This window comes from Pelodiscus sinensis, chromosome 1 (assembly GCF_049634645.1).
Source record: "Pelodiscus sinensis isolate JC-2024 chromosome 1, ASM4963464v1, whole genome shotgun sequence".
NCBI lineage: Eukaryota > Metazoa > Chordata > Testudines > Trionychidae > Pelodiscus > Pelodiscus sinensis.
Genome location: NC_134711.1, coordinates 319,460,539 through 319,486,820, shown reverse-complemented (window position 1 = coordinate 319,486,820; position 26,282 = coordinate 319,460,539). Strand labels below are relative to the sequence as shown.

At 44.8% G+C, this 26,282-nt stretch overlaps 1 long non-coding RNA gene across 1 annotated transcript; it reads right to left on the bottom strand.

The window, feature by feature from the left end:
• Nucleotides 1–5,049: 5,049 nt before the first annotated feature.
• LOC112547512 (uncharacterized) lies at nt 5,050–18,243 on the bottom strand. Its single transcript, XR_012900804.1, has 3 exons — nt 18,176–18,243; nt 13,538–13,583; nt 5,050–5,973 (listed from the first exon to the last, which is right to left on the bottom strand). It is a non-coding gene; the product is annotated as an uncharacterized LOC112547512 (long non-coding RNA).
• Between the last annotated feature and the right edge of the window lie 8,039 nt (nt 18,244–26,282).

Genomic DNA, 26,282 nt, shown 5'->3' with positions numbered 1-26,282 from the left:
CCCCACAAACTGATTCTCGTTAAAGAGATTAAGCTCGAATGCCTCAGCTTCTCTCCCAAAAATAGCCTTCATTAAACTATCAGTATGGACCGAGTATCACATGTATGCTAAGAAAAAGATCTCCTATGTGCAGAAATGTCACCTGCTGATTCTTGCCATAACAAATACCTTAAAACAAATTGAAATTGAACCACAAATGTTAAGAAAACAGGTGGAAAATATCCTTCCCAGTTATTTATACCAAAACAAATGAAACAGGGTCTACTCCCATGATTGTCTTCTTTTTTAGTAAAACACCTGTCATTTTAGTTTCCTCCTTATCCATTAATCATCTATTTTATATCATCTTGGCATGATAAAGGCTATGATTCCATACTCGCAGTAGAAATGATGCCTGCTAAGGTGTAAGAATCACTCACAATATTGGATTTTTGGGTACAGAACTGCCAAGCCCAAGCATTAAAAAATCAGGCATCAGGCCTCAAAAAGCCATGGTTGTCTTAAAAAGTCATGAGATTTTATTTCAAAATAATTCATTTGGGCTTTTTTGATTGTATATTCAGTCCTTCTGGGTTTTTAAGGCTGGAAGGTTCATGTTTTTAATCTTTTCTCTGAAATCTTGACGGTTAGATATTTACTTTTTTAAACAAAAGCTGAAATTCTGATGTAGCCACATGACAGCAAGAGCTACTGTACAGCACAAGAGTTTGCAGCACTATGGCTACTTTAAACATAGGATTGAAATGGAGACTAGGCATAGGCAGACTGCTGAGCAGCACAGTTTAACTTATCATGGTAATGAGAATAAGAGGCCCACACAGAGCTTACTTTACTCCATCTTGTGACTCTACAGAAGAACAAAGCTTGCGACATCATCTGCCTGAGGGCTATGCTGTGTTATAAAAGAAGCATCTGGTGGTTAACTGGACTTCCAGCTGTGTTGGACTGGTTGACTGGTGGTCTTGGCATGTAGCTATTCTCCATTATTTCTGTGAGTTCACACACTGAGAACTTTTCCAGAAAAAGTTACTGGGTCCCTCTCTCCATCTCTTTGACTCTTAGGAGACAAGCTAGGACAGGCCTTGAGTCTTCTTCAACCTAGCCTCTGATGTAGGACTGTCAGAACGCAGATACTAAGACCCCAAATTCCATTTGTATGGCCTCCCCAAAACTCAGTCACTCGGTCTTCCTAGGCACCAGCCACAAATTCCCATCCTTGTCCCACCAGCTTCTCAGGGTCTGACATCTCTGTAGAATCTTGAGTTAGGTCCACACCAAAAAGTTAAATTGACTGAGCTCCTCACTCAGGGTTGTGAAAAATCCACACTAGGGATGTTAAATATCGGTTCATTGAATAGTCAAGTAACCTCATGAATTCTTATCGGTTAGTCGACTATTCTGTAGTCTCTGGGAGCGGGGCTGGCAGCCAGTGTGCTCCAGCCTCACCCCTGAGAAGACCCTTGACACTGTGTGCTGCTGCCACTGTATCAGAGACAGCAACACGGGGTGGCAGGTGGGAGCTGGTCCACAAGGGGAGCCAGTTTAAAACCCAGCTCCCCTTGTGGAATGGCTGCCTGTCGGCCTGTGCTGCTGCCTGTGATAAAGAGACAACGGCCCCTGTCTAGGGGGTGGTCTGAGCTCCCAGACCCGGAGTGACCGGAACTGAGCTGGGCTGCCTGCCCGCTCGGCTCCTAATACACTTTGGCTACGTCTACACTGGCCCCTTTTCCGGAAGGGGCATGTAAATTTCATGAGTCGTAGTAGGGAAATGCGCGGGGGATTTAAATATCCCCCGCGGCATTTAAATAAAAATGTCCGCCGCTTTTTTCCGGCTTTTAAAAAAGCCGGAAAAGAGCGTCTACACTGGCCCCGATCCTCCGGAAAAAGTGCCCTTTTCCGGAGGATCTTATTCCTACTTTAAAGTAGGAATAAGATCCTCCGGAAAAGGGCACTTTTTCCGGAGGATCGGGGCCAGTGTAGACGCTCTTTTCCGGCTTTTTTAAAAGCCGGAAAAAAGCGGCGGACATTTTTATTTAAATGCCGCGGGGGATATTTAAATCCCCCGCGCATTTCCCTACTACGACTCATGAAATTTACATGCCCCTTCCGGAAAAGGGGCCAGTGTGGACGTAGCCTTTAAGTGCAGAGCTGCACCGGGGGTAGGTCCTGGATCCATCCCAGGCCAGGACTGAGCTGGGCTACTGGCCAGCCTGCTAAAAAATTTACTGGCAAGTTGGGGGGAGAGGCGAGGGGGGAGGAAGGGGGAGGGATGCATGTAGTCTAGCATTAACCTATAAACTTTTGCTTATCAGTTAATCGGTTAATCAACTCCACTTTTTTATGTCCCTAATCCACACCCCTGAGTGATAGAATTGAGCAGACCTAACCCCTTGTCTGAGCCATCTCATCCATAGGACAGTTTGGGGCAACCACCCCCCAGCCTGTGTTTTGGGGGGCCCTGCTGGGCCCAGGATGGCATGGGGGACTCACGTGGAACCTGGGGTCACCAGCAGGGGTTGGACCCAGCCCTACTCTTACCAGAGACAGCAGCAAGGAAGTAGAGCAACCCAGCCCCCACCTGCTCCGCTCTACTCCCTGCTGCTGGTGAGTGTGGGGGGCATTTCCACACCTTAACCCAAGCCCCCTCAGTGATGTAGCTGGGAGTGGCAGAAGCAGAGTGGGGGTGTTGGGGGTGGGTTGAGCACTGCTGCCAATGCCAGGCCCCCAACTAGTCCCTGACCTGGACCATGTCACTCGGGGGAGGAAGCTCAGGGGAAGGGGTGAGATAGGAGCAGAGCAGGGGTGGGAAGAGGCAGGATGAAGGCATAGTGGGAAGGGGTAGCATGGGGGCAGAGGAGGTGCCAGAAGAGATGGGAAAGGGGAGGGTCTGGGTTAGGCAATGCTATGTGGACAGAAGAATTCTTCAGTCAACCTAGCTACCGCCCCTTGGGGAGGTGGATTAACTGTAGCAGCAGCAAAACTTTTGCCTTTCCTGTAGCGACTGTCTGTAGAATCACAGAAGAGACCTTAGAAGGTCACTGAGTCCAACCCCCTGCTAAAAGCAGGACCAACCCCAATTAAATCATGCCAATCAGGGCTTTGTCATTGTCATGCCAGGACTTTAAAACTGCTAGGGATGGAGTTTCCACCACCTCCCTAGGTAACCCATTCCAGTGCTTCACCACCCTCCTAGTTTTTCCTAATATACAACCTAGAATTCCTCCACTGCAACATGAGAGCATTGCTACTCGTTCTGCCATCTGTCAGCACTGAGAGCAGTCTCTCTCCATCCCTTTTGGAACCCCCTTCAGGTAGTTGAAGGCTGCTATCAAAACCCTTCCCCCCCAACACACATTCTCTTCTCTTCTGTAGACTAAATAAGCCCAAATCCCTTAGTCTCTCCTCATGAGTCATGTGCTCCAGCCCCATAATCATTTTTGTTGCCCTCCGCTGGACTTTCTCCAACGCATCCACATCCTTTCTGTAGCGGTACGTCTAGACTACAAGCTTCTTTCAAAAGAGAATGTCTAGACTGCAATCACTTCTTTCGAAAAAGCGAGACGCTTTTTCAAAAGAGAGCACCCAGGCAGTCTGGATTCTCTCTTTTGAAAAAGTCCTGTTTGCATTCAACAACACCTTTTTTTGAAAGAGCACTTTTGGAAAAAAGGTGTTCTTCCTTGTAAAATGAGGTTTACCGCGGTCAAAAAAAACGTTGCGTACTTTCAATTTAATTTCGAAAGAATGCGGTGGCATTCTAGGACAGAGTGGAAGTTTTTTCGAAAAAAGGTCACTTTTTTGAAAAAACCCTGTAGTCTAAACACACCCCAATGGGGGCCCAGATTGGATACACTAGTTCAGATATAAACTTAGCTGTTCCCATACCAGGAGTTGAACCCTGGCCATCTGGGTGAAAACCAGGGATCCTAACCACTAGACCATATGGGAGCTACACAATAAAGGGCAGTGATTCAGCAACACAGCTGTGATGATGACACTCTTTAACTGTGCTTTAACTGTGGCTATAACCTTGGCAAGGCATGGGCTTGTGTCCAGTGCTCACCCTCTCTCTGAGGGTATGTCTAGACTACAGAGTTTTGTTGGAAAAACAGCTGTTTTTCTGACAAAACTTGAGTTACGCCCGCACTGTAATTGAGTCCTTTTGCAAGAAAATCCAAAGAACAGAAGGCTTTTTCCACAATTGGTAATCCTCATTCTACGAGGAAGAATGCCTTTTTGTGAAAGAGCACTTTCTCAAAAAGGCATGTGATGGAGAAGAGGGATTTTTTTGGGAAGAAGAGGGAAGAGGAAAAAGCACAGGTGCCCTGGTGGCAATTCTGTCCAGAGCAAACACTGCTTACATGCATGATAGTGTCCAGGAAGTCTGGACGCTCGCTTTCAAAAAAGTGCATTGCTTTTTCGATGCACTTTTGCAGTGTAGATGCGCTCTTCTGCAAGAAGTTTTTTCAGAAGATCTCTTCTGAAAAAAGCTTCTTCTGCAAGCAGCCTGTCGTCTAGACATAGCCTGAGTGTGCTAGCGGCTATCGCAATAGCTCAGGAACATAATAATTTATCGTAGCATTGGGCCCTTTGGGGGGGTGTCACCCTGGGGTTCTCATAGCAGCTAGAATTTATTTTCCTCTGTGCATGAAATGCTCCTGGGAGTCAGGTGAGAACGTCTGAGAGAGAATGAGAAGTGTTCTGGGAGCAGTGACTGACTGAATGTCTCTAGTACCGAGCATGCCTAAGGGACTGGCACAAAGTCACAAAAAGAGTCAGTGTCAAAGCTGGGCTGAAAATGAAAAAAATTGCTTGCTGGTAGGCCTTTGTCTAGGCCACTAAACCTATGTCTTCACAGCAGCATTATTTTGGAATAACTGACGTTATTTCAAAATAACATCGTCTGCGTCTATACTGTAAGCAGTTATTTCGACATAATGTCAAAATAATGGCAAGCTGGAGGACTTCTTATTCCGACTCCTATAACCCTCATTATATGAGAAGTAAAGGAAGTTGGAGGAAGAGTGTTCTTCCTTTGACTTCCTGCTGTGTAGACAGCACCAAAAGCCAGAATAAGCTATTTCGATGTAAGCTACACAATTGACGTAGCTCAAGTTGTGTAGTTTATTTTGACTTTAGATGTGCCCATAGACATACCCCTCTCTAAATAAGATACCCTGAAGCTACCAGTTCAAGGACAACTCATCGCAAAAGAAAATATTAAACCCACTCCATGTACTGAAACTACCAAAGCATAATGCTTAATCCCATATCTGTATAACAGAATTTCCTATTTACCAGAATGATTCTACAATGTATTGTTTTAAGAGAACTTGGAAGGTGCTAGTGAAATGTTATCACCCAAAAAGACAAAAGCCTGGAAATGACCATTGTTACAGCAGGAAGTTCCACAGAAGGGTACACCCCCTTTGAGACGTGTTTCTTCTGCTCAGTTAGTGGAAATGTCGTAGCCTGGATTTTTGCCTAGCTTGTTCAAAATTGTGTGTTCAATACTGGCAGAGTTTAGGCTCACTGGCCATAAAACAGGATCTGATATATTGATCTGAGATGTGCAATTTTTCTCACTGATGTTTCTGCCATCATGCAAAGCTGATTTTTTTTTATGGTTTCTCCCCTTTTCATGGAAACCAGATTTTTTTTTCATTACTCTTCTTTTTATGTGAGCCACGTCCTTTACACCTCCAGGAAAACTGGACAATTCTCCATCACTTTCTTCACATTTCCATTCCTTATTTTCAGGTAAATACCTTAGCAATTAGACATCCATCATTTACGCTTCGCTCCTCAATTTCTTCTGCCATGGGATAATAGCTACTGCCTAAAGCATGGTCTATGTTGTTCTGTTTCAAATATTTTCCCATCAGATTTGCCTCTTGCTGCAAACTAGATTGCAACTGAGCTTTTCACTTCCTGTGCTGAGTTCCTGACAGTTTCTTTGGCGGCATCTTTTATTTTCTATGGGGGAAAACCAGAAAGCATTAGAAAGAGAAAACGTATTTGTTCCACAGGCTTAGAATGTCATCAACCATGGCGTTGGGCATGGCAAAAGAAGTTACAATATTTCTTTTATACTGTTCTGTAGATAGGGGTTCAATAAATATCTCTGGCATCTCATTAACTACAAAAAAAAACCTGTTTTATCTGGCACTTACCAACCAGAAACCTCTATACATCAGCATTTCTGATCTTTTTATGAAGAATGGTTTATAGTCCAGTTGGCATGGGGCCAGCAAGCTCCCCACCTGGCTCTGTATGGCTCCCCAGAAGCTGGGGCATGTCCCTGCTGTTCTTACATGGAGGAACAGCCGTGGGAGCTTCGTGTGCGACCACACATTGAGCACTGGCTCCACAGCTCTCATTGGCTGGGAATGTGCAGAAAGCACAGCAAATACGGCAGGCGACCAGCTTGGCTTAACAGAGACATCTTTGGTGAGCTTAGACACAGAAAGGAAGCTTACAGGAAGCGTAAACTTGGGGAGATGGTTAGGGAGGAGTGTAAACATGGGCGTCCGGCAGCCTAACTGCCAGACATGACCCACACTCTGCTGTAGGCATTCTGGGGGAGGAGTGTTGCTACCTCTAGCCCTTGCTCTCCCCGTGCTCTGGGGCTGGAGATGGGCACTCTCTTACCTCCCCAGTACTCTATGGCTGGGGAGGCTGGAGCCAAGCAGCCTCCTCCCACCTGTGCTCCAGGGCCAGGGATGCTCGGGCCATGCGGCCTCCTCCCTCCCTGATGCTTTGGGTTGGGGCGGCTGAGGTGCGTGTGTGCTTGCCCTCACCCCTCCCCATTTTGGGGGGTCCTCAGCAGGGGGACAATGCTGTAGGTGGGGTTGGGGGCCTGCCTCCCCCAGCCCTAGCTGCACCCACCACTCAGGATATGAAGGATAACAAGAAGGGTTTCTACAGGAATGTAAGCAACAAGAAGATGGTCAGAGAAAGAGTGGAATCCTTACTGACTGGGGAAGGAAACTAGTGACAGGCAGTGTGGAAAAAGCTGATGCACTTAATGCTTTTTTTGCCTCCATTGTCACAGACACAATCAGTTCCCAGACTACTGCACTGGACAGGACAGTACGGGGTGGGGGTAGGCAGCCCTGTGTGGTGACAGAACAGGTTAAGAACTGTTTAGAAGCTGAACGTGCACAAGTCCATGGGACCAGATCTGAGGGTGCATCCAAAGGTGCGGAGAGTGTTGGCTGTGATGCGATTGCAGAGCCATTGGACATTATCTTTGAAAACTCATGGCAATTGGAAGAGGTCCTGGATCACTGGGAGAAGACAAATGAGGGCCCATCTTTAAAAAGGGGAAGAAGGAGAATTCAGGAGAGGAACTACAGACCAGTCAGCCTCACCTCAGTCTCTTGAAAAGTCAGGGAGCAGGTCCTCAACGAATCCATTTGGAAACACTTGGAGGAGAGGAAGGTGATCAGGAACAGTAAGCATAGATTCACCTAGGGCAAATCATGCCTGACCAACCTAACTGCTTGCTACAATGAGATAACTGGCTCTGTGGATATGGGGTAAGTGGTGGACATGATATACCTAGTTTTTAGCAAAGTTTTTATTCTTTCCAGCATTAAAAAAAGTTTGGCTTGGATGAATGGACTGTAAGGTGGGTAGAAAGCTCGCTAGATTGTGGGGCTCAATGAGTAGGGATCTACATCTCAATGTCTAATTGGCAGCCAGTATCATGTGAAGAGCCCCAGAGGTTAATCCTGGGGCTGGTTTTAGTCAGCATCTTCATTAATGATTTGAATAATGGGATAGATTCTACCCATGTTCCCTGTGTGTTTGGGCAGCCATCCAGGAGATGTTCAAATACCACCCAACTGATCAGCAGAGTGCCCACAGCCAGCATGTATCTCTATGGGTGGTGCACTTGTGAGGCCACATCTGGAGTATTGCATCCAGTTTTGGGCCACCCGGAGAGAAAGAAAGTGGACAAACTGGTGAGAGTTCAGTGGAGGTTAATGAAAATGATTAGGGGGCTGAGGCACATAACTTATAAGGAGAGGCTAATGGGACTGGTCTTATTTAGTCTGCAGAAGAGAAGAACGATGTGGGAATTGATAGCCATCAACTACCTGAAAGGGGGTTTCAAAGAGGATGGAGCATGGCCAGTGTTGGGCAACTTGTGCTAGTTTATCAATGTATTAATGATTTCACGTAACCTCGGCACACTGCATCATAATATGACATTTTTAACACAGCCTCACCTCCCTGTGGGTGTGATCTGAAGCCACAAAGGTATCTTCTGTTGATTTCAGTGGGTTTTGGATAAGGCTGTGTGTCACAATATTATGACTTTCTACTCTGTAACCTCCGTACTTCAGCTGTCCCCAATTCAGGAACACCTGTGGTATGAACGCTGGCAAATGGAGGTGAAAGCGGCTCTGCACAATGCTGCTCCCTTCTCCTGACCACGGGAGGAACAGCAGTGCAGTGACACGCTCTGCTGGAGGCTTTTTCCTGCTGATCACATAGTGGCGTGAGTGGCAGGAGACGCAGAGTGCCAGGTAAAGCACCCTACTCCATCCCCCTCACTCCCTCCCTAGCCCAGCAAAATGTTTAATCTGGCAAACCCTGTTTCCCAGGGTTGCCGGATTAAAGAGGTGCATGTGTTTTACAAACCAATTTCTCGAGTTACACCAATTAACACAGCAGTGGTTTCATACATTCAACTTGTTTTAAAAAGCAGTATGTTTTGTGCAGATTCAAGGCTTGTTCTGTGGCTTGTCACTTCGTTTTCTTATTTGGATTGCAGCAATGTTTGGAGAATCTCACCAAGGAACAATGCTCATTGTGCTAGACAACAGGCGTGCATGTAACAAATATATGGTCCCTACACCACAGAGCTTAAAAACAAAGATATTCTTGAGCAACCTCTTCACCAACAGAGTGGCCAGCAGGGCTGGGCTCTGACATTTTGCCTGCCACTAAACCAGGTGAATGCCCTCCCTGCCTAGGGGTGTGTCTAGACTACATGCCTCCTTCGACGGAGGCATGTAGATTAGCCAGATCGGAAGAGGGAAATGAAGCCGCGATTAAAATAATCGCGGCTTCATTTAAATTTAAATGGCTGCCCCGATCTGCCGATCAGCTGTTTGTCGGCAGATCGGGGGAGTCTGGACGCGATGCCCCGACAAAGAAGCCTTTCTTCATCGACACAGGTAAGCCCCAGGCTTACCTGTGTCGATGAAGAAAGGCTTCTTTGTCGGGGCATCGCGTCCAGACTCCCCCGATCTGCCGACAAACAGCTGATCGGCAGATCGGGGCAGCCATTTAAATTTAAATGAAGCCGCGATTATTTTAATCGCGGCTTCATTTCCCTCTTCCGATCTGGCTAATCTACATGCCTCCGTCGAAGGAGGCATGTAGTCTAGACACACCCTAGGAGACACTCCTTGCCTGCCCCCTTTCCCCCCTCACCCCGCTCCAGGAGGGGTTGGAGAGGAGGGAGAGAGGCCCCCCCGGGAGGGGCCAGGAGGAGGGAGCCCTGCTGGGCCCCTGGAACAAGCCAGGAGGCGGGGTGCACAGTCCCTGCAGCCGTGGGTCACCCCCAGAGAGAAGCCCCTCCTCACCCCTTACCCTGATTCCTGCATCCTCCCATGCCCCATGCCTCCTGCCCTGAGGCCCCCCCCCCGTTAATGCCCTGTCCTGACTCCTGTACCCCCAACACCGCCAGCCTCCTGCCCTGAAGGACTCGGGCAACACCGAATAAGTCTTCTAGGGTATGTCTACACTACAAAGTTAATTCGAACTAACAGCCGTTAGTTCGAATTAACTTTCATAGGCGCTACAGAGGCAAACCGCTAGTTCGAACTTAATTCGAACTAGCGGCGCGCTTAATTCGAACTAGGTAAACCTCATTCTACGAGGACTAACACGTAGTTCGAATTAAGTAGTTCGAATTAAGGGCTGTGTAGCCACTTAATTCAAACTAGTGGGAGGCTAGCCCTCCCCAGGTTTCCCTGGTGGCCACTCTGGGCACCACCAGGGAACTCGTCTGCCCCCCTCCCGGCCCCGGAGCCCTTAAAGATGCACGGTCTGGCTACGGTGCCCGTGCCAAGTGCAAGCCTGCCAGCACCCAGCCAGCAAACCCTGCACCCGGCACGGCACGAGCCAGCTACCCGCTGCCACCCAGCCCTCCGCCTCTTCCTGGGACCAGGCTGGTGACTTCAAGGAACCTGCCTGGGGCTGCAAGAGGCGGGCACCCGCCTGGTCTAGTGCGGACATCGTGGACCTCATCGAGGTTTGGGGGGAAGCCTCCAACGTCCACGACCTCTGCACTAGGCACAGGAAAGTGGCCGTCTAGGGCAGGATAGCTGTCAGCCTGGCCACCCAGGAGCAGGTTTGCATGAAAATCAAGGTGGTTGAGTGAGACCCCGAACCCGAGCCCTGAGCCTAGAACATAAAAGCATAAGAATGGCCATACTGGGTCAAACCAAAGGTCCATCTAGCCCAGTAGCCTGTCTGCCGACAGCGGCCAACACTAGGTACCCTGGAGGGGATGGACTGAAGACAATGACCAAGCCATTTGTCTCGTGCCATCCATCTCCAGCCTTCCACAAACAGAGGCCAGGGACACCATTTCTGCCCCCTGGCTAATAGCACTCCATGGACCCAACCTCTATGAATTTATCTAACTTCTCTTTAAACTCTGTTATAGTTCTAGCCTTCACAGTCTCCTGCAGCAAGGAGTTCCACAGGTTGACTATTTGCTTTGTGAAGAAGAACTTTCTGTTATTAGTTTGAAGTCTGCTACCCATTCATTTCATTTGGTGTCCTCTAGTCCTTCTATTATGGAAACTTATGAAGAACTTTTCTTTATGCACCCTCACCACACCACTCATGCTTTTATAGACCTCTATCATATCCCCCCTCAGTCTCCGAAAAGTCCCAGTCTCTTTAGCCTCTCTTCATATGGGACCTGTTCCAAACCCCTGATCATTTTAGTTGCCCTTTTCTGAACCTTTTCCAAGGCCAAAATATCTTTTCTGGGGTGAGGAGATCACATCTGTACACAGTACTGAAGATATGGCATACCATAGCTTGATACTTCCTTTCCTCCTTCTTCCCCTGGCTTCCCCCTTCCAGCTCCCTCCTCCCAGGTTTCCTCCTCCCTTCTCCCACCCTCTCTCTTCCCCTCTCCCACCTCCTTTTCCCAGTCTCCCTGAGTTTTGTTCAATAAAGAAAGTTTCTATTTTTGAACACGTGTCCTTTATTTTGTACATCAGGAAGGGGGGCTAAGGAGGGGTAAGTGGAAGGAGGTGAGGGAGGAATGGGGTACGAGCCCCCAATGGGGAAGACTGGGATGGCTCTGCGGGCTCCTCGGGGTGGAAGCTCTCCTGCAGCCTCCCGATTGACCGCCCTCCCCTCGGATGGCAGCCTGCGGCAAGTGCAGCCGGGCTGATGGCCGAGTGCTGTGATGTGCCGAGTGTGGGCATTCAGGGCACTCCAAGCCAGGACTGCTTTGCCGTCCCTCATTGAGTTAGACAAGTGAGCGGGGAACCCCTGAGAACTGTCTGTCCGGAGTGGGGGTCGGGTCCCTTTAGGCACAGCCCTCGGCTAGCCTGAGGCAGCAGCTCCACGCTCTAAGTCCTAACCTGATGCCCTGCCGGCACTGCTTCCAGCCAGCCTTAACCTAGGTTCAGTGTCCACTCAATGTGGACATGCTAGTTCGAATTAGCAAAATGCTAATTCGAACTAATTTTTAGGTCTAGATGCACTAGTTCGAATTAGCTTAGTTCGAAGTAACTAATTCGAATTAAGTTAGTTGGAATTAGTGCTGTAGTGTAGACATACCCCTAGTTATTTTATCTATTGTAATGTGATGGCTGTTGTGCATGTGTACCACTGCCCTCTGCTGGTTGGAATTTGAACGATTCAACTCTGTGCAGCTATAATGCTACCCATTAATCCGCCTTAGCATTTTCTGTAGCACCTGTTCTCATTGCCGAACTGGTAAGGTAACTATTAGCAGATGCAGATCTAAATGAGACTCCTCTTTTAGTTTAGTGACGGAAACCTATGTTTCTGGAGCAGTATGATCTCTGACCTACCTTTCTAGTCTCACTGTGAAGTTGTAAGTGTGTACGGTGTGCAGATTAGTGACAACTGTGGAGTCTTTGAGGGTCTGAGATTTGTGACAATATTTTTAAAATCAAACCAGGAACCATGTGGTGTGATCTTATCAGGTCTCATAAAATTCTCCCTGCACCAGTGCTTCTAAAACCCAGACTGATGCTTTTCTGAATGTTCCTATTTCGGGTCATTGCTCTGGAAGCTGCAAGAACTGAAAGTCAGGCTGAGAGCATAAACAAAGACTAATGGGGCATTTCCCTTCAGGATGTTAATGTCAGTAGCCAAATGTTTTCATGAAGCCACAGCTGTTAATCGAAAAATGAAATATAGAAACAGAATCTCAAATCTGAAATGTTTTGGATTTCCAAAGACCTTGGGACTCGCTTTCCAGGGTCTGAACCAGTCCCTATGGTTTTGGTTCCAGATTGTATCTAAACCTAAAAATGGTCTATTTTCATCTTCAAGTCAGTGACTGAAAGTATAGTAGCTCATAACTATTTAGTCACTTATGTAATATGAGTTGGTGGTCTCTGTCTAGTTACTAGTGGACAAAGGTTGACACCACACATAAATAAGACTACCACGATTGTCATCTTGGTTGGCAGTTACATCACAGAAACCAGGGTGATTGGGAGTGGAGACTGAACTATTCTTTCACTCCTCAAAGTGGTCCATACAAGTCAGATGTGAAGCCTTTGCCTATACTGACTTATTTATTCAGTATTGCCAACCTCCAGCATTCATAATTCATAAGTCAGGACCCAAAAATCATGACAGCTATTTAAAAATTGTTAGATTGTAAAATAATCTTGTGATCAAATCAAAAGAGATGGCAATGTTGCTTATGCTATAGATAAAAAGAAGATCTTGGGATGGATTATCAGAGGAACCATCAGAGGAATTGGAATCCTGGATGATCAGCACCTATAAAAAACAGGCTTTTCAGGATATGGGACTGTTATTCCAGAGCAACAAATCAAACAAGTCTTAACCAAAGAATATATTTTTACTTTGGGAATTTATATTATCGTAAGAAAATGATAAGATTAACAATTATTTTGAAGATAGAATGTGTGAAAAGGATTTGGAAACTATCCTGATCAATTACCAGTACAATACCCCATAGAAATTTAGGGTTTTCAAGGTAGCCAGCTGAATACACAGAGCCAGATTTTCAGAGTGTATACTTTTACAAGAGCAAATGTGTGTTTATTTGCCTAAACTGTGCATGCAATTGCAGTAACTGCAAGTACATTTGAGGGAACTGCATGCACAAATGGCTAGGGTGGGAATTAAACATAGAATTCAATTGCATGATCAGGAATTTCACAAAAGCACTGAATGTCATTCACACATCTAATCTTGCCAAAAATGCCATGGAATCAGTGGTCAGAGCTCCTGTTTTACATTTTATCCAAAAGACAGTAATCCATACCACAGAGCAGTGTTTCCCAAATGGTGTTCCGTGCAACCCCGGGGTTCTGCGAAGTGAAAAGAAGGGTTCAGTGAGAAAATTCCATTACAATAACATTTCATGGTTTTTAAAAATAATAATTAATATTTAAGCATTTATTATTTTTATTGAAAACAATTTTCACTTGTGTTTGCCATGATAAGTGTTCCTGTGTAATGCCAGTTTAGCCAGGGAGTAGGGACAATGATATCACTACTCAGTGCTGTGCACGCAGTCAGTCAGTGGTGTGATCGCTTGTTATATACAGTATCACCATAAATCCCTGTACTCACTCTCAGGGAGCGTGGATCTCATGGGTGACTGAATACGAATATACTAGCACCACATTGGACAAAGTCAAAGCTTCAGCTGTCAAACCAGGTGCTTGTATGTGAGTGCACAGGCAGTGCTCTCACGAATACTTTACTTCAATATAGTCGTGTGATTTCTTGTGTTTAAAATTTAACCGTGACAAATATAAATTGACTATGATAGATTAATCTACATATCATGACCTTGTTTAGCATTTGTTTATTATTATCCTTATTTGTGGTCTACTTTTTTAGCTCCATATATAAGACAGTTATTAGAGGCCACAGAATCTCACCCACCCCTCTTAGAATAATCCTCTCACCTATGTCTCAGATATTGAAGCCTTCCAATACTTTGAAGGCCCCAACATGCAGAGAGTCCTTCAGCTGTGATCTGTGCCCAATGCTACAGAGGAAGGCGAAAAACCTCCAGGGCCTCTGCCAATCTACCCTGGAGGAAAATTCCTTCCTGACCCCAAATATGGCGATCAGCTAAACCCTGAGCATGTGGGCAAGACTCACCAGCCAGACACCCAGAAAGTTCCCTATAGCAACTCCTATCATCCCTCCATTGACCTATTTCCAACTGGAAATGAATGGTCAATTAGTTACCAAGATCATGTTATTTCATCCAACCATCCCCTTATCATAGAATCAGAACTGGAAGAGACCTCAGAAGGTCGTCAAGTCCAGCCCTCCGCTCTAGGCAGGACCAATCCCATCTAAATCAACCCGGCCAGGGCTTTGTCAAGCCGAGACTTAAACACCTCTAGGGATGGAGACTCCACTACTTCCCTAGGTAACCCATTCCAATGCTTCACTACCCTCCTAGTAAAATAGTTTTTCCTAATATCCAATCTGGACCTCTCCCACCACAACTTGAGACCATTGCTCCTTGTTCTGCCATCTGTCACTACTGAGAACAGCCTCTCTCCATCCTCTTTGGAACCTCCCTTCAGGAAGTTGAAGGCTGCTATCAAGTCCCCCCTCACTCTTCGCTTCTGCAGACTAAACAGACCCAAGTCCCTCAGCCTCTCCTCGTAGGTCATATGCTCCAGACCCCTAATCATTTTGGTTGCCCTCCGCTGGACCCTCTCCAATGCGTCCGCATCCTTTTTGTAGTGGGGGGCCCAGAACTGGACACAGTACTCCAGATGTGGCCTCACCAAAGCCGAATAAAGGGGAATAATGACATCTCTGGATCTGCTGGCAATGCTCCTCTTAATGCATCCTAATATGCCATTAGCCTTCTTGGCTACAAGGGCACACTGTTGACTCATATCTAGCTTCTCATCCACTGTAACCCCCAGGTCCTTTTCTGCAGAACTACTACTTAACTGGTTGGTCCCCAGCCTGTAACTATGCTTGGGATTCTTCCATCCCAAGTGCAGGACTCTACACTTGTCTTTGTTGAATCTCATGAGATTTCTAGTGGCCCAATCCTCCAATTTGTCTAAGTCACTCTGGACCCTATCTCTGCCCTTAAGCGTATCTACCTCTCCCCCTAGCTTAGTGTCATCTGCAAACTTGCTGAGGGTGCAATCTATCCCCTCATCCAGGTCATTAATAAAGATATTGAACAAAACCGGTCCTAGAACCGAACCTTGGGGCACTCCACTAGAAACCGACCGCCATCCTGACATCGAACCGTTGATCACTACCCGCTGGGCCCGGCCTTCTAGCCATCTTTCTATCCATCTTACCGTCCATTTATCCAATCTGCATTCCCTTAACTTGCTGGCAAGAATATTGTGGGAGACCGTATCAAAAGCCTTGCTAAAGTCAAGGTATATAACATCCACTGACTTTCCCATGTCCACTGAGCCAGTTACCTCATCATAGAAGCTAATCAGATTGGTCAAGCACGACTTGCCCTTTGTGAATCCATGCTGACTATTCCTGATCACTTTCCTCTCATCCAAGTGCCTCAAAATGGATTCCTTTAGGATCCCTTCCATGATTTTTCCAGGAACCGAGGTAAGACTGACCGGCCTATAGTTCCCTGGATCGTCCTTCTTCCCTTTTTTGAAGATGGGCACTACATTTGCCTTTTTCCATTCATCCGGGATTTCGCCCGATCTCCACGACTTTTCAAAGATAATGGCCAAAGGCTCCTCAATGACATTTGCCAACTCCTTCAGTACCCTTGGGTGCATTAAGTCTGGACCCATGGATTTGTGTACGTTTAGTTTTTCTAAATAGTTCCTAACCTGTTCTTTACCCACCAAGGGCTGTCCATCTTCTTCCCATCTTGCGTCGCTTAGCACAGGAGTCCAGGAGCCGACCTTGTCCGTGAATACAGAGGCAAAGAAAGCATTGAGTACTTCAGCTTTCCCCACATCCTCTGTCACTAGGTTACCTCCTGCATCCATTAGGGACTGCACACCCTCTCTGATCACCTTCTTTTTGTTGACATGCCTGTAGAAACCTTTCTTGTTATCCTTCACATCCTTAGCCAGTCGCAACTCCATTTGCGCTTTCGCCTTCCTGATAACCCCCCGGCATTCTCGAACTATACATTTAAGCTCCTCCCTAGTCATTTGTCCAAGTTTCCACTTTCTGTAAGCTTCCTTTTTGTGCTTAAGTACACCAAGGATTTCCCCTGTAAGCCAATCCGGTCTCCTACCAGGTTTGCCTCTCTTGCTACGTGTCGGGATGGTTTCTTTCTGTGCCTTCAATAAGGCTTCTTTAAAATACTGCCAGCTGTCCTGGACTCCTTTCCCCTTCATGTTAACATCCCAGGGGATTCTTTCCATCAGATCTCTGAGGGAGTCAAAATCTGCTTTTTTGAAGTCCAAGGTGTGTATTTTACTACTCTCTTTTCTTCCTTTGGTCAGGATCCTGAAATCTACCATCTCATGATCACTGTTTCCCAGGTTGTCACCCACCTCTACGTCCCCTATTAGTTCCTTCCTGTTTGTGAGGAGAAGGTCAAGCTGTGCACATTGCTATAGAGTATCCCTTAACTGCTTTGCTTTTGATTCAGTGTCACCTAACCAAAAGGGCATTGATACAATAATGATACAGAAGAAAGACAACACATATAATAAATCCCCAGAACCACTTCTAGGAATGCATTCCTACTTCTTAGTGATCCTCCATTCAATTTCCTTCACAATTTTTTGAGATGTGAATATATTTTTTTCTATGGAATGGTTTGTTCTATTCAGTTAAAAATGTTTCCTAAAATTATCTTAATAATCATCCAAATTCTTTCCTGGCCTTCCTTTCCAAAAACTGACTGGACGAAATGGTTTCTGGCCAGCCTTAGCATTGAAATGAATTGCCCTCTTATCACAGGGATTTTGTAAGCTTAGATCTTACAAGAACACAAGACTCATAAGCTTGTTAAGCATTTACATTCCCTGCCTAAAAGTACGGTTATTATTCTAAAAACATTTTTGTTGTGGTAATATATTGGATTTACATGAGAGCAAGACTGAGAATTTGTTGTTAAAGTTAGGAGTTTGGATAACTGCATAGTTGCTGCAGATACAGACATCTCACCTAAAGAGTCCCTTAATGATAAAAACAGATCAAGGACTATTCCTTCTATTGGTACTGTCTCCTTTTTAAATGTAGATAACTCCACAATAAAATATGCACAAATACACAACACTAAATTTCAATTTATAACTATGTCTTTAGCCAGTAACAAAGGATTTGATGTAATACTCAATGCACATCTGAGATTTTCAGCAGTGTTACCTTTTTATTAATAATTTAAGTTCCTTCAGAGTAGCTGGAATTATATAAGGGTACATCTGGACTACATGCCTCTGTCGCCAGAGGTATGTAGATTAGGCTACCAGGCATAGGAAGATGAAGCGGCGATTTAAATAATCGCCGCTTCATTTAAATTTACATGGCTGCCACGCTGAGCCGATCAGCTGTTTGTCGGCTCAGCGCGGTAGTCTGGACGCGCGGGTGTCGACATCAAAGGCATTTGTCGACCACCCAGGTATGCCTCCTGGGATGAGGTTTACCTGGGTGGTCGACAAATGCCTTTGATGTCGACACCCGCACGTCCAGACTACCGCGCTGAGCCAACAAACAGCTGATCGGCTCAGCGCGGCAGCCATGTAAATTTAAATGAAGCGGCGATTATTTAAATCACCGCTTCATTTTCCTATGCCTGGTAGCCTAATCTACATGCCTCTGGCGACAGAGGCATGTAGTCTAGACGTACCCTATGACATAAGGGAAGACATAGTCCCTGACCAAAGAAGTTTATAAATTCTACAAAACATATTCAGAATATGCTATTATTTACAAGCCACACACAATTGACAAATCCATATTAAACTACCTAGAGTTCACACTTAAATGGTTAAAAGCAATGAAATCCCATCCTTAGTTCACCTGGTAAGACCTAGGTATTACAACACATTCAGTACCATATGTACTGACTGATTTGGAGTCTTTAGCAATAAATTCCTTGTCACAATGAGTTTAAAAGGGCAACATTCTAATCTGAGCTATGAATTGTACAGCTCTTCAACTGATGTAAATTGCAAAACTCCTTAAACTTTAGTGGAGTAATGTTGATTTACTTTAGCCGGGGTTCTGGTCCATTTTCTTTTTTATGTGGACACGGGATTTGTTGTTGGCTATGTCTTAATTTTCTTTCAAAGGAATAATGTTACTTTTTAAATTCTTGAATATGTCTTCCAGTCTCTGTGTGGCCATAGCTAAACTTCTCCATACATGTAGGCTATGTCTACATTGGCATCCCTTTCCGGAAAAGGAATGCTAATGTGACAAGTCGGAATTGCAAATCCGCGGGGGATTTAAATATCCCCTGCGGCATTTGCATTTACATGGCTGCCGCTTTTTTCTGGCTTGGGGATAAGCCGGAGAAATGCGCCAGTCTAGACGTGATTCTCCGGAAAATAAGCCCTTTTCCGGAGGATTTCTTATTCCTACTTTCAAGTAGGAATAAGAAATCCTCCGGAAAAGGGCTTATTTTCCAGAGAATCACGTCTAGACTGGCGCTTTTCTCCGGCTTATCCCCAAGCCGTAAAAAAACGGCAGCCATGTAAATGCAAATGCCGCGGGGGATATTTAAATCCCCCGCGGATTTGCAATTCCGAAGTGTCACATTAGCATCCCTTTTCCGGAAAGGGATGCCAATGTAGACACAGCCATATTGTGTTAGCTCAGTGGTTCTCAACTCATTTCAGTCTACGGACCACCAGGCCAATCAAAAAATTTTCATGGACCACCTCCTTTTTGAGACATGATAAAAAAGAGCAGACAACGAACATTTTGGTTTGAAATTTATTTTTTACTAACAGATTTTTGGATTCTCTTCTCACTGACAAGCTTTTCAATGTTTGGAGTGGTACTTGATAATGGACAATGAATATTGCTTTCCACTGCAAGCCGATTCCTATGTTTGGACTTAACATGCAACAAACACGAAAATCCAGTCTCACACATATAAGTTGATGCAAATGGCAAAAGAAATTTGACTGTGTATGCTGACAGATTTGGGTAACTCCCCATCACACTGGCCCAAAATTTCTCTATGGTAGACTGCTGGTACACATCTTAAGCCGCAAAATCATTTTTCAGATCCAAGAATTCCTCCTGCAGATCCTCTGGAACACTATTAACATCTGTTGTAAATGGATTCCTGATGAAAGATAATCCATCCCTTGTCCTGTCCACCTCCGGAAAGTATCGTTGGAATTCGTCTCATAGCTTCCGTAAATGATTGAGAATTTGTGTCTGAATGGCTTCCTTTTCCCCGAGCATGGCATCCACATATGGAAATTGAACCAAATTATTGCCTTTGATGCTTACGATTCAGAGTTCCAATTTGTCAAGAAAAGCCTTGAGAAAAACTTTGGTGAGAGAACAGATTTGCACCTTTCCCTTGCAGCTGAAGATTCAGTTTATTCAAGATTCCAAAAATATCGACAAGGTACACAAATTCTAAATTTGACTGTGTCAGCACATTTAGGAATTCCTCTTTCCCTTGAGCCTGGAGAAATAAATCCAACTCCTCTCTCAATTGAAAAACTCTGTTGAGTACATTCCCTGCTGACAACCACTGTACAGTAGTGTAGAACAGCAACACACCAAAGTCGGAACCCATGTCCAGGCAAAATCTTTTCAACAGCCTGGTGTTTACAGCCGATGATTTGATGTGGTTCACCACTTTCACCAACCCTTTGAAAATGGCATTCAGTTGATCGGGCAATGTTTTTGACACCAAAGCTTCCCTATGAATGAAGCAATTAACTCCGGTTACCATTGGAGCACGCTGTTTCACCAGCGTTGGAAGCCTAATCTTGAGCTCAGCATGGCAGGTGCACCATCAGGGGTGACACCCACAAGATTTACCCAATCTAGACCATGTACTTCAAAGAAATTGTTAACAATTTCCATCACATCCTGCGTCTTTGTGGTGGTATCAAGAGTCTTACAAAAAAGAAACTCGTCTTTGAAGCCTCCCTCAACCATGTATCGTGCGAACACCAATAGCTAAGAGCACAATGCGACGTTGGTTGATTCATTCAATTGTATGGCAAACAATGGAGACTTCTTTATTTCATCCACAACTTGTTCACTGATGTTCTGTGATATCTCGTTTATCCGTCTCGATACTGTGTCATTAGAGACCGATATATCATTCAGCTTCCTTGCTGCTTTCTCATTAAGAACAAGCCGCACCATCTCTTTTGCACAGGGGAGCACAAGTTGCTCTACAATAGTATGAGGCTTCTTGGCCTGTGCAACTTTGTATGCAACAATGTAGGAAGCGCACACTGCATTGCTTGTCTTATTGTAGAATGCACTTGTTGAGTCGAGGCGCTGCCGTTTCAGACCTGATAACTGTCGCTCAAAATAATCTTCATCCTTTTGCAACAAGTTGGGGTGACACTTTTCAAGATGGAGTTTCAGCTTAGCTGGCTTCATTGAGTCATTCCCCAAGACTTTGAAACAAATAACACACTGTGGTAAATCCACGCCTTCTTTTTTTTGACAAGTGAAGCCGAATTTGATGTAGTCCTCCGAATACTTGTGCTTGACATTTCTTCCTGTCATTGCCATTATAAACAAACTATACCACACCTGTAAAACAGCACATGTAGCACAGGACGAATGATGTAAAAACCGCACAGCACGATGACAGCAGCTACACTGACGCTCAGAGCCTCAGACGGAAGTTACTGGCAACATAATGCAGTTGCGTCCTAGGTGACACTATGGATAACACGCCACATGCTTGTGAACACAGCGTAAAACAGCCTAAAGATGGCGCCTGCTCACGTCATGTGACTTTGGACAATGTTCCTGTGGACCACCGAAAAAGACACCATGGACCACCAGTGGTCCATGGACCACCAATTGAGAACCACAGTGTTAGCTGGTATAAGAAAACATCTTGTAGCTGAACCTTTCCAAACTATACCAATAATTCAAGAGTATTTTGAGATTCTCTGATCTCGACATACAATGAAAACATTTGCTTCATTAAATGACAAAAAATAAAAGTGGACTGCATCACCATTACATCATGCCAGCATGGCTTTATGTAATGTACAGCCTATAGTACACTAGTCTTGAACTTTTAACTGATGCAACACTCAAAGTCACACAAACATTGAAGTAAGAGCTATGTTATACAAAGAAAAGGTATAAAGGTCAGGGGCACACAACCCTTCTCTTCCTGTCAGTAGCAAAACACCCATAGATTTATGTGCAAACGTGATTTGCTCCAGGATTAGTAATGTCAATGCTTTTTCAGAATTTTAATCAAATCTTCTATGACTATGCCATGACTGCTTTTATATTGCTTTTGTGGAATACGTTATTACTGAGAGGGACTAGCTTCTCATTATGAACCCAATTTTCAGCCCATCTCTAACTTCATCCATCCCCAAGCATTCAGCCTGAAACTGTGCGTACCACATGAGGGTACTACTTAGTGTTTGCTACAGACCCCCAAATTACTCAAGGAACAGGATGACTGCCTCCTAACACACCTATCTATAATGGGTAGGAAAAAATAGGGAACTTTAATGCCAGGGACATACTAGGGATTTCATGCTGTCCATACTAAAATATGGTTGAAATTTCTAAACATTACAGATCACAATATCTGAACTCAAAAAGTGTTTCAGCTAACACAGGGGAATTCTACATTAGACCTTGTCCTAACAGATACAAGAAAGGCTGATGACAGAAATGAAAGTTAATGCTAGTTTCAAGTCTTGATCAGAATTATAATGTGCAAGCAAGATAAACTTATATGAATGATAACTGGGAACCATTTATGAACCCTTTACTAGATGTCCAAAATGCCACAATCCCATATTTGAAGAAGAAGGAAGTGCTGGTTTAAAAAAACAACAACCTGGTTTTGAGGGGAAGTGAAAGAAGCTGTAAAAATAAAAATATAATATACAACAAAAGGAAGAAAGGGGAAGCTGACAGTAATGGCTATAAGTAAGAAATGAAGAATTGTAGAAAACTGACAGTGGAAGACAAGGGACTCAAGAAGAAATCTGTGGAATCATAGGGTTGGAAGACACCTCAGGAGGTCATCGAGTCCAACTCCTGAAAAAAGCAGGACCAATCCCAACTACTCATCGCAATAAACGCTTTGTCAAGGTGTGTCTTAAAAACCTCTAGGGATGGAGATTCCACCGCCTCCCTAGGTAACCCATTCCAGTGCTTTACCACGCTTCAAGTAAAACAGTTTTCCCTAATATCCATATTATAATATAATATTGCTTCTGCCCTCTGCATTAGAGCAGTTCCTAGGACCCTCCTGCTTGCTCTGCAGAGCAAGGGGCAGAGGGGAGGAAGGACACTGATGTCAGGTCAGGCGCTGAGGGCCCAGGAGCAGAACAGAACTGCTGTGGTCTGATTGACTCTTTTGGTGGGTGCTGTTGTGCTTAAAGATACAGTTCACGGTCAGTCATATGTTTTGCTAGCAGTGACCATATATGCATGCTGTCTTGGTCTTACACTCATACTATCTTTGCCTCTCTTGCTCAAATGTGTACATACACACAGTCTCTCTCTCTACCCACACACATACACACACAGCCTCTCTCTCTCTCATACACAGTCTCTTTCACATTCACCTCCCAACACATACTTGTGTTATTGTTGTTACTTCTTTGTACTTCCTGCAGTGGAAATATAATCTCTGTAATTTTATTCTTTCAAAGTGTGATTATTTTTGTTTTTTGACTGGTTTATCCATTTTATAATTTTATTACTCATTTATGCTTAAATGTAATTCTTTGAGTAGTGAGTTCTAAAATGCCTAATCAGTACCTGGCTAGAGTAATTACTCCTATGGTAAACTTTTAAAAATATATGTATTATACTTAGGTTTTTTGTTTCTACCAGTGGGGCACATCTGCACATTATATAGATATTGGTGCACATAACAAATTCATTCCACACATGGATTAAAAAAATTACAGGGAATGTTGAGAGATTGGTTGTTTGCCCTATGCTATTTAAATTTTTTATAAATGACCTTGAAGAAAATATAAAATTGCCACTGATAAAGTTTGCAGATGACAAACATTGGAGAAGTGGTAAACAATGAAGAGGACAGGTTGCTGATCCAGAGCAATCTAGATCTTTTGATAAACTGGACACAGGCAAATAATATGTGCTTTAATACAATAAATGTATACGTGACATGTTCCTCTGGGATGCCACTGAGCCCCTAATAGAACAGCCTTGGCTCCCTCTCACACGTTCAACCACATACTTACAGGCAGGGACACATCAAGCTACAATTAAATCTGGGAACAAAGAGGTTAGGAAATATTTACAGGATGGGGAATTCCATTTTGGAAAACAGTGACTCTGAAAAAGATTTGGGAGTCATGGTGAACCTGTATAAATAAGAGAATAGAGAGGTTATTTTATCTCAGTATTTATCACTGGTGTGACCATTGCTGGAAAATTGTGTCCAGTTCTGATGCCTGATAAGTTAAAAAGGATATAGATATACTGGAGAGGGTTCAGAGAAGAGCTATGACAATAATTAAGGAATTAGAAAACATGCCTTATAGTGGTAGACATAGGGGCTACGTCTACACTAGCATGATTTTCCGGAAATGCTTTTAGCCATTTTAGCCATCGGGGCTTTTTTGCGCAAAACAGTACTGTGCTGTCTACACTGGCCCTCTTGCGCAAATGATTTGCGCAAGAGGGCTTTTGCCCGAACGGGAGAAGCACAGTATTTCCGCAAGAACACTGACGATCTTACATGAGATCGTCAGTGTTCTTGCGGAAATTCAAGCGGCCAGTGTAGATGATTTTGCGGAAAAACTTGCCAGTCTTGACACAGCCAGGGAGCTCAATTTCTAGGGATACATCTAGACTATGGGGTTTTTTTTGGAATTCCAGATGTATCCCAAAAAAACTTTGCCGTATCCAGGGAATGCATTTGCTCTTCCACTTTTTTTTGCAGAAGACTTTCTTTTGGAAGCCCCGTCTTCCTTGTTCCATGAGGAAGAAGGGATCTTCTGAAAAAAGGGAGTCTTTCTGAAATTTGGTCCAGTGTAGATGGACCAAATTTCAGAAAAACCTCTTCCAAAAAAAAAAAAAAAAAAGCGGAGTGCATTTTGCTTACCTTTTTCCACAGAAACGTTGTAGTCTAGACATAGCCTAGATGATCACAATGAGCACTTCTGGCTTTACAATTTGTGAATCACAGGCTGGAGCTTTTTCCTGTTTTTTTCCAGGATGGGTTGTAGATTACTAATGATGTGTTGGAGAGGTTTTAGCTGAGGACTGTAGGTGATGGCCAGTGGTGTTCTGTTGGTTTCTTTCTTGGGCTTGTCCCATAGCAGGAGGATTTTGGGTACACATCTGGCTCTGTTAATCTGTCTCCACACTTCCTCATGTGGGTATCATAGTTTACAGAATGCTTGTTGAAGATCTTGTAGGTGTAGGTCTTTGTCTGAGGGGTTGGAACATATGTGGTTGTACCTCAGTGCTTGGATGTAAACAATGGATCGTGTGGTGTGTTCGGGATGGAAGCTGGAGGCAAGCAGGTAAGCATAGCGGTTGGTAGGCTTTCGGTATAGGGTGGTGTTTATGTGACCGTCACTTATTTGCACTGTGGTGTCCAGGAAATGGACCTCCCGTGTAGACTGGTCCATGCTGAGGTTGATGATGGGCTGGAGGCTGTGGAAATCGTGGTGAAATTCTTCCAGAGTCTCCTTCCCATGGGTGCAGATGATGAAGGTGTCATCGATGTTGCGTAGGTAGAGAAGGGGTGTAAGTGGACGGGAGCTGAGGAAGTGTTGTTTCAGGTCAGCCATAAAAATGTTGGCGTATTGTGGGGCCATGTGGGTGCCCATAGCAGTGCCACTGGTCTGGAGGTATATATTGTCACCAAATCTGAAATAGTTGCGTGTGAGGATAAAGTCGCAGAGCTCAGCCACCAGTTGTGCTGTGGCATCATCAGGGATACTGTTCCTGACAGCTTGTATTCCATCTACATGTGGAATGTTTGTGCAGAGAGCCTCTACATCCATGGTGGCTAGGATGGTGTTTTCTGGAAGATCACCAATGCATTGTAGTTTTCTCAGGAAATCAGTAGTGTCACGGAGGTAACTGGGAGTTCTGGTGGCATAGGGTCTGAGCAGAGAGTTCACATATCCAGACAGTCCTTCAGTGAGAGTGCCAATGCATGAGATGATGGGGTGTCCGGAATTTTCAGGTTTGTGGGTCTTGGGTAATAGAAGGGTGTGTAGATTTGTTCCTGTGCTTGTGTGGGGGAGAGTCCTGAGCAGATGGTGTAGTTTCTTAGTTTATTCCTTAGTGGGATCTGAGGAAAGTGGCCTGTAGAATTGGTATTGGAGAGTTGTCTGGCTGCTTTCTTTTGATAGTCAGTCCTGTTCATGATGACAACAGCACCTCCTTTATCAGCCTCTTTGATTATAATGTCAGAGTTGTTCCAGAGGCTGTGGATGGCATTGCGTTCTGCACGACTGAGGTTACAAGGCAAGCGATGCTGTTTTTCCACAATTTCTGTCTGTGCACGTCGGCGGAAGCATTCTATGTAGAGATCCAGACTGTCATTTCAACCCTCAGGAGGAGTCCATGTAGAGTTCTTCTTCTTGTGCTGTTGGTGGGAAGGTATCTATGTGTCAGTGCACTGTTCAGTGTTGTGCTGGAAGTATTCCTTGAGATGGAGACGGTGAAAGTAGGCTTCTAGATCACCGCAGAACTGTATCATGTTAGTGGAGGTGGTGGGGCAAAAAGAGGGTCCCCGAGATAGAACAGACTCTTCTGCCGGGCTGAGTGTGTAGTTGGATAGCTGGGTGAGTTAGGGGTACCACTGCTGTGGCCCCATGTGGCAGGTGTGATTTTAGACAGCTTACAGTCCTTTTTCCTCTGTAGAGGAAACATTGTTGGCACAT